This window comes from Camellia sinensis, chromosome 12 (genome assembly GCF_055761805.1).
Source record: "Camellia sinensis isolate YWXY chromosome 12, ASM5576180v1, whole genome shotgun sequence".
NCBI classification, from domain to species: domain Eukaryota; kingdom Viridiplantae; phylum Streptophyta; class Magnoliopsida; order Ericales; family Theaceae; genus Camellia; species Camellia sinensis.
In genome coordinates, this window is record NC_138972.1 from 130,296,314 (window position 1) to 130,305,490 (window position 9,177).

Sequence of the window (9,177 nt, forward strand, 5' to 3'; positions counted from 1 at the left end):
ATTGGGCAGAGTTTGATAATTATTTTTTATTTTTATTCTAAAAAGCTTACATGTGGCAAAAGGTTTTTTTTTTTTTTTAATTGAAAATTTAAGTGAGTTCTTAAATTTTTGGAAAATTTACATAATTTTTTATAAAATATTTATAGATCAGTAGACAATTTTATTAATTTAATTATTAATATTTATAAACTTTACTAATTATTTGATTTTTTTTAAAATAACTGTGTCGGATTCATACTCTCTAGCGTAACAGAATAGCAGAAAATACAAAACAAACCAGGTGGCCACGGAAGTGCGCCTGTATCGCAATCACTGCCGATTTGCTAACGTAAGCCGCGGATGTAGCGGTAGTGGCATTGGACCTCCCGCTGCTCGTTATCTTCTCTGTCGCCACGATGGCGTGCTTGCTCGGATCAACGGCATCGTCGGTGATGGTGTTTTTTGTAGGTGTGCGGTCCCTTTCTCTACAAGATTTGACGAAGCTCCATCTTCTCTTTGGAGGCTTCGCCGCCGATTGCGACAGCGAGTGGTCCTTTTTCAAGCCGAAGAGGCCCCGAAAAAACTTTGCTGCTTTGCCCATCAATCAATGGTGCCAGAGAAAACGTAGTGGTGAAGTGAGACTTGAGAGAGATGAATATATATATCAAAAAAAGAGCCCATACATACATATATATATATATAGGTTGTGGAATCTCCAAAAAGAAATTATTACTCATTTCCCTAATATATATATATATATATATATTCCTAATATATGTATGCCGTTTGGTGAAGTGAGACTTGAGAGAGATGAATATATATATCAAAAAAAGAGCCCATACATACATATATATATATAGGTTGTGGAATCTCCAAAAAGAAATTATTACTCATTTCCCTAATATATATATATATATATTCCTAATATATGTATGCCGTTTTGGGAACAAAATAAAGAGCCACATTTTTTGACAAAATATCCAAAAATGCAAATGCCAACTGGTCAAAATATGTTTTTGTTATGAGTAAACTATTAAAATTGTAAATAATTTTAGTTATATATATTATAAAAGATAAATAAGAAATTGAAATTGAATTATATTAATATGAACACATGGTGATATTTGTTATTTGTGATATAAAAAAAAAAATAGTATTGGAATTGGCAAAATACAATATAGAATATATTTGAAAATGGAAAATAATATATTATATAATAACATATAATATAATTATCATAGTATGATATATTATATAATAATATATAATATAATTTTTTTTTGTCTGAATATATTATATAATAACATATAATATAACAATATATTATCATATTATGATATATTATATAATAACATATAATATAATATAATTATTTTTTGTCTGAATATAAATATTTATTAAGATTATCATTTGCTGATGCTTTATCAAGGTTAACCCCACTGTACATAGCCCAAGGCCACTTTTATACGGACAAATAATGAGCCCAAAAGTCCATACCAAAATAGGCCCAAAATAACTCAATTCGCATTCGGCACACTTAACTTGGGTTTGGCCCGCAACATTTACATATTCTTAAGCCTCGTTCGACATTTTTAAAAAGTCTTTTTTTAAAAAAAAAAAATTGTCTTTAACTTGTGTCTAACAATTTTTATACTTTTTTCGGTCCATTTAATGTAAATTAATTTCACAATTACAAAAAAATTTAAAAGGCTAAAATATTTTTAAAAATCAATTATGTTTTACTTCTTATTTTTTTTAGTGATTTTTTTCAATATCTTTTGTACTTTTCTAACTCATCTTAGTCAAATATAATTTACAAGTATCAATTTTTTTAAAATGAAAAGAAATATTTACTAAATATGAAAAAAATTTACTAAAAAAATAATCACAATCACCCACTTGACGATGATCAAATTATTAGGCAGAGTTTGATAATTATTTTTTATTTTTAATCTAAAAAGCTTACATGTGGCAAAGGTTAATTTTTTTTTAATTGAAAATTTAAGTGAGTTCTTAAATTTTTGGAAAATTTACATAATTTTTTATAAAATATTTATAGATCAGTAGACAATTTTATTAATTTAATTATTAATATTTATAAACTTTACTAATTATTTGATTTTTTTTAAAATAACTGTGTCGGATTCATACTCTCTAGCGTAATAGAATAGCAGAAAATACAAAACAAACCAGGTGGCCACGGAAGTGCGCCTTTATCGCAATCACTGCCGATTCACTAACGTAAGCCGCGGATGTAGCGGTAATGGCATTGGACCTCCCGCTGCTCGTTATCTTCTCCGCCGCCGCGATGGCGTGCTTGCTCGGATCAACGGCGTCGTCGGTGATGGTGTTTTTTGTAGGTGTGCGGTCCCTTTCTCTACAAGATTTGACGAAGCTCCATCTTCTCTTCGGAGGCTTCGCCGCCGATTGCGACGGCGAGTGGCCCTTTTTTAGGCCGAAGAGGCCTCGAAAAAACTTTGCTGCTTTGCCCATCAATCAATGGTGCCAGAGAAAACGTAGTGGTGAAGTGAGACTTGAGAGAGATAAACGTGGTGAAGTGAGACTTGAGAGAGATGAATATATGTATCAACAAAAGAGCCCATACATACATATATATATATATATAGGTTGTGGAATCTCCAAAAAGAAATTATTACTCATTTTCCTAATATATATATATATATATATATTTTCCTAATATATGTATGCCGTTTTGGGAACAAAATAAAGAGCCACATTTTTGGACAAAATATCCAAAAATGCAAATGCCAAAAACGTAAAAAAATAATCACAATCACCCACTTGACGATGATCAAATTATTGGGCAGAGTTTGATAATTATTTTTTATTTTTAATCTAAAAAGCTTACATGTGGCAATGGTTAATTTTTTTTTAATTGAAAATTTAAATGAGTTCTTAAATTTTTGGAATATTTACATAATTTTTTATAAAATATTTATAGATCAATGGACAATTTTATTAATTTAATTATTAATATTTATAAACTTTACTAATTATTTGATTTTTTTTTAAATAACTGTGTCGGATTCATGCTCTCTAGTGTAACAGAATAGCAGAAAATACAAAACAAACCAAGTGGCCACGGAAGTGCGCCTGTATTGCAATCACTGCCGATTCGCTAACGTAAGCCGCGGATGTAGCGGTAGTGGCATTGGACCTTCCGCTGCTCGTTATCTTCTCCGCCGGCGCGATGGCGTGCTTGCTCGGATCAACGGCGTTGTCGGTGATGGTGTTTCTTGTAGGTGTGCAGTCCCTTTCTCTACAAGATTTGACGAAGCTCCATCTTCTCTTCAGAGGCTTCGCCGCCGATTGCGACGGTGAGTGGTCCTTTTTCAGGCCGAAGAGGCCCCGAAAAAACTTTGCTGCTTTGCCCATCAATCAATGGTGTCAGAGAAAACGTAGTGGTGAAGTGAGACTTGAGAGAGATGAACGTGGTGAAGTGAGACTTGAGAGAGATGACTATATATATCAACAAAAGAGTCCATACATACACATATATATATATATAGGTTGTGGAATCTCCAAAAAGAAATTATTACTCATTTTCCTAATATATATATATATATATATATATATATATTTTCCTAATATATGTATGCCGTTTTGGGAACAAAATAAAGAGCCAGCAAATGCCAAAAACGCAAATGCCAACTTGTCAAAATATGTTTTTGTTATGAGTAAACTATTAAAATTGTAAATAATTTTAGTTATATATATTATAAAAGATAAATAAGAAATTGAAATTGAATTATACTAATATGAACACACAGTGATATTTGTTATTTGTGATATAAAAAAAAATAGTATTGGAATTGGCAAAATACAATATAGAATATATTTGAAAATGGAAAATAATATATTATATAATAACATATAATATAATTATCATAGTATGATATATGTGTGAGTGATTTTGTGACCACACTGCCCGTCTAGTAATCAGCTGGAAAAGCACTGGCAGAATAGATGGCCTCTAGCTAACCTGCAACAGAAAGAGAAGTCTCTGGCGGTGGTTCAACCACCCGAGGGCACTCCAACGATCAAGTCAGTATATCTCTCAAAGATAATCAAGTGCTAAACTTACAAGCTTAAGCATAAAAAGCATACCTTAGACCCATGGGGGTGCCTCTCTTTTATAGCCAACATAAACCTAGTCCCAATAGAAGCCTAACTTCTATGGACTCAGGATTACTGCTAATCTTGGACTCCCAGTAAAATTAGGATAAACTCTCTAAGAGTCTTATCTTAATACAAACTGAAGTCTTCTCTCATTCTAGGACTCTTGTCCCTCATCCAGGTTGAGTTCCCTTTTCATTCTAGGACTCTTGTCCCTTATCCACTTATCTCGGATTTCGATATCTTCGGAGATAACCTCGGCCTTGCCGAGATCACCTCGGTGTCACGACCAGGACACGTGGCACCTCGGCTGACACGTCGGCGTGACCTTGCCACGTGTTGGTACTTAGAAAATATATCCCCACAACTATCCCCTAGGTTCTATTACCTCAGCATTCTGAGGTGATGGAACCTACACTGTTCGTTCATCTGTGCCCCTCTGTCCAAGATCAAACTCGCCGACCTCAAAGTTCCCTAGACTTTACTGTCCACTGGTGTCAAGAATCAAGTTTCATGCTTACCAAGCTGCTTGAAATCGCACCTCCTAGCCGAGGTTCTGGTTCCATTAATTCGTAAACTCCAAGAGTTTTGCAACTGCTCCACTCACACTCTCTGGTGAGTTCCCGATTTCCAGTCATCTATTTGACTCCGGCGATTTTCATATCGACGTTCATTTCACTTTGTAGGTTCATAAACTCTTTACTTGCTATTAAGCTCAATCTTTCATAACTCTTCTGAATCTGTTTACTTGTCATCTTTTGCCTTCTATTTTCGTCTGTCTTCAAGTTTTAAATTGTTTGAATGCCTGGCACTGTTCTTGTCATATCCGCTTTCTGTTGCTAGCATCGTGTCTAAGTCATTACTTTCTTGTTCTTCACATACTTTCTTAGTGCCTGTGCACTTGGCTTTATTCTTGAACTTTGTCGTATTCTTGACTATTTTTCTCTTTTTTCATTCAATCCTCTGGCTTTTTCTCTTTCTAGCTCTTTTGCTTAAATTCGTCATTGTTCCAAGCTTTCAAGCTTCTGCAATTGTCTTCGTTCCTCTCCTCTAGTGAAGCTTACGTCATTCTGTCATTGTCGTCAGACTTCGGCAATTCTCATTCCGGCTTCCCTCTTTCTGGTAAGCCACTGTTCCTCCTGGTTTTATTTCTTGTTGCTTTCCAAGAAGCTCTGCTTCATTGTTAATCACCATTACTGTTTTACCCGTTGTTTCTAAATCATCTTCTTGAATACACACTGTTCACACATCTGTTGATTTCTGCCACTGTTCTTGGCTTGACACACTTGTGCAATCTTTTTGTCTTGATTTCTTGATAGCTTCATCGCCATTCTTGATTACGAATTACATTCTTATTTTTGTTTTCTGTGTCTTTTTCCAGATTCTTGTTTTCAATCCTTACCTTCAAACTCCGAGGTGCCAATCGCCGAGAAGAGCCTTGATCAAACTCTTTGGGAGATCGATGCTGAGCTCGAGGCCGAGAAGGCTGCTGAGAAGTCTTCCCAATTGTCTTCTATATCCTGCCATTGATGCCGAGTAGTTTTATTTTCTTTGCATATGTAACCTTTTTTGCTTCTGAAAAATGTCTACTGTTGGCCGATGTTAACATTCCTTGCTCCTTGATTATCATTCCTTCTTCCACTGTATTTGATAGCCATGTCGGGTAATTGACTTCCCGGATGGCCCTGGGCTCCAGAAGTCTGTCTACTTCTTCCTTTACTGCTTCGACGTGTCGGTCCTCTTACTCGTTGGATTTACAGGTTTAGCCGACCTGTCGACGTTCAGCTGGTGGCAAGTGACCTCGGGGTCAATGCCAGGCATTTCGTAAGGTGTCCAAGCAAACACCTCAATGTTTGCTCTCAAGAAAGTTTCCAATTCTCTTTCTTCTTCTTCGGCTAAGCCTGAGCCAAGAAGAAAGAAGCGTTCTTCATCCCCCTCCTGGACGAGGATTTTCCTCAGTGCCTCTTCACTCTTCTCGGCTGGCTTCTTGCCGACATCATCTAGGACCTCTATGTCCTTGTTTTCAATCTTTGCCTTCTCTGGTTCTCGAATGCTGCAGGTGGGTTTCATTGTTGTCATGGAGCAATTTTCCGCCTGTAGTTGATCCCCTCTGACTTCTTCAATCCCATGTTCTGTTGGGAACTGCCGTAGTTGGTGCAATGTTGAGGGAACTGCCCCTATTGCATGCAACCATGGCCTTCCCAAGACGATATTGTATGGCAAGGGTGTGTCAATTACCATGAATTCTGTCTTGATCTTCTTCTAACTGCTCTCGCATGATTCTATACTTAGAATATTTTGCATATCTTATGTACTTTTCCTTCTTTGTGCAATCTTCTCGGGGTGACACACCTCGGTTATGCCACCTAACGTTTTACTTCGGTAAGTACTTGTCCTATAAATTGCTCACAAATTTCAACAAGGATAAACATATACTAGTTTAATCTCATCTTTGTAAACTTTTCTTAAGTTATAACAAGTGCTAAACAATAATCTACTTATAAATTGTTACAAATTTCCACAAGTGTTAAAATATATATCGGCTTAACTTCAACTTGTAAATTGCTATAAATTTCAACAAGTGTGAAGCATCACTTCGATTTAACTTCAACTTGTAAATTGTTACAAATTTCAACAAGTGAAGATAAACAATTATATCGGCTTAACTTCAACTTGTAAATTGCTACAAATTTCAATAAGCGTTAAGCATTACTTCGGTTTAACTTCAACTTGTAAATTGCTACAAATTTCAACAAGTGAAGATAAACAATTATCTCGGTTTAACTTCAACTTGTAAATTGCTACAAATTTCAACAAGCGTTAAGCATTACTTCGGTTTAACTTCAACTTGTAAATTGCTACAAATTTCAACAAGTGAAGATAAACAATTATCTCGGCTTAACTTCAACTTGTAAATTGCTACAAATTTCAACAAGTGAAGATAAACAATTATCTCGACTTAACTTCAACTTGTAAATTGCTACAAATTTCAACAAGCGTTAAGCATTACTTCAGTTTAACTTCAACTTGTAAATTGCTGCAAATTTCAACAAGCGTTAAACATATTCTTTTTCTCTCTGCCCCTGCATGGCTTCCACATACTCCTTTGCGAACCTTATAAAAGGTCTTCAACCTGGCTAACTGTAGTCCGACCTTGTGTGTTTTCTTTTTTATCTTCTGGGATCTAAGATTTGCTCACTGAGCTCTTCTCTTTTCGGACTTAAGTGCCGAGATCTTGTTTGCTAGAATCTTGGATCTGCTCACTCAGGTTGAGCTCTTCTTTTCTCGGACCTACTCATCTAGGCCGAGATCATGTCTTCTAGGATCGGGGATCTGGAATCCGAAATCTACTCACTTAAGTTGAGCTCTCGTCTTCTTGGGCCTACTTGTCTAGGCTGAAATCATGTCTTCTCGGATCCGGGATCTGCTCATTTAGGTTGAGCTCTCGTCTTCTTGGGCCTACTTGTCTAAGCTAAGATCATGTTTTCTCGGATCTGGAATCCAAGATCTGGAATCCGGGATCTGCTCACTCAGGATGAGTTCTTCTATACTTGAATGTTATTTCCTTAGGAGCGCTCATGCCCCCTGTCTTTGCATCCCTTCTGGAAGGGTCTTCGTTCCTCCGCAAGTATCTATTCTTCTATACCTGGAGGTCATCTTCGTTGTAGTATCCGTTTCAATCTGTTGTCTTCAATGCGTCACCTTCCTGGCCGGTGTCTTTCACTCCGTGACTCTGGTCACGAGTTTCTGTGTTGCTATTGTTCCCTTCAACGTTGAGGTTGATAGATCCCTCATTCCCATCAGGAGCGTTGTCTGTAGTCTGATCCTTCTGTCCGTTATTAGCCATCTATTATTCTTTCTTTCCCACAGACGACGCCAAATCGTGTGAGTGATTTTCTGACCACATTGCCCGCCTAGTAATCAGCTGGAAAAGCACTGGCAGAATAGATGGCCTCTAGCTAACCTGCAACAGAAAGAAAAGTCTCCGGCGGTGGTTCAACCACCCGGGGACACTCCAACGATCAAGTCAGTATATCTCTCAAGGATAATCAAGTGCTAAACTTACAAGCTTAAGCATAAAAAGCACACCTTAGACCCATGGGGGTGCTCTCTTTTATAGCCAACATAAACCTAGTCCCAATAGAAGCCTAACTTTTATGGACTCAGGATTACTGCTAATCTTGGACTTCCAGTAAAATTAGGATAAACTCTCTAAGAGTCTTATCTTAATACAAACTGAAGTCTTCTCTCATTCTAGGACTCTTGTCCCTCATCCAGGTTGAGTTCCCTTTTCATTATAGGACTCTTGTCCCTTATCCACTTATCTCGGATTTCGATATCTTCGGAGATAACCTCGGCCTTGCCGAGATCACCTCGGCGTCACGACCAGGACACGTGGCACCTCGGCTGACACGTCGGCATCACCTTGCCACGTGCTGGTTCTCAGAAAATATATCCCCACAATATATTATATAATAATATATAATATAATTATTTTTTGTCTGAATATATTATATAATAACATATAATATAATATAACTATTTTTTGTCTGAATATAAATATTTATTAGGATTATCATTTGCTGATACTTTATCAAGGTTAACCTCACTGTACATAGCTCAAGCCCACATTTATACGGACAAATAATGAGCCCAAAAGTCCATACCAAAATAGGCCCAAAATAACTCAATTCGTATTCGGCACACTTAGCTTGGGTTGGCCCGCAACATTTACATATTCTTAAGCCTCGTTCGACATTTTTAAAAAGTCTTTTTAAAAAAAAAAAAAAAAAATTGTCTTTAACTTGTGTCTAACGATTTTATACTTTTTTCCGTCCATTTAATGTAAATTAATTTCACAATTACAAAAAATTTTAAAAGGCTAAAATATTTTTAAAAATCAATTATGTTTTACTTCTTACTTTTTTTAGTGATTTTTTTCAATATCTTTTGTACTTTTCTAACTCATCTTAGTCAAATATAATTTACAAGTATCAATTTTTTTAAAATGAAAAAAATATTTACTAAACATGAAAAAAATTTACTAAAAAAATAATCACA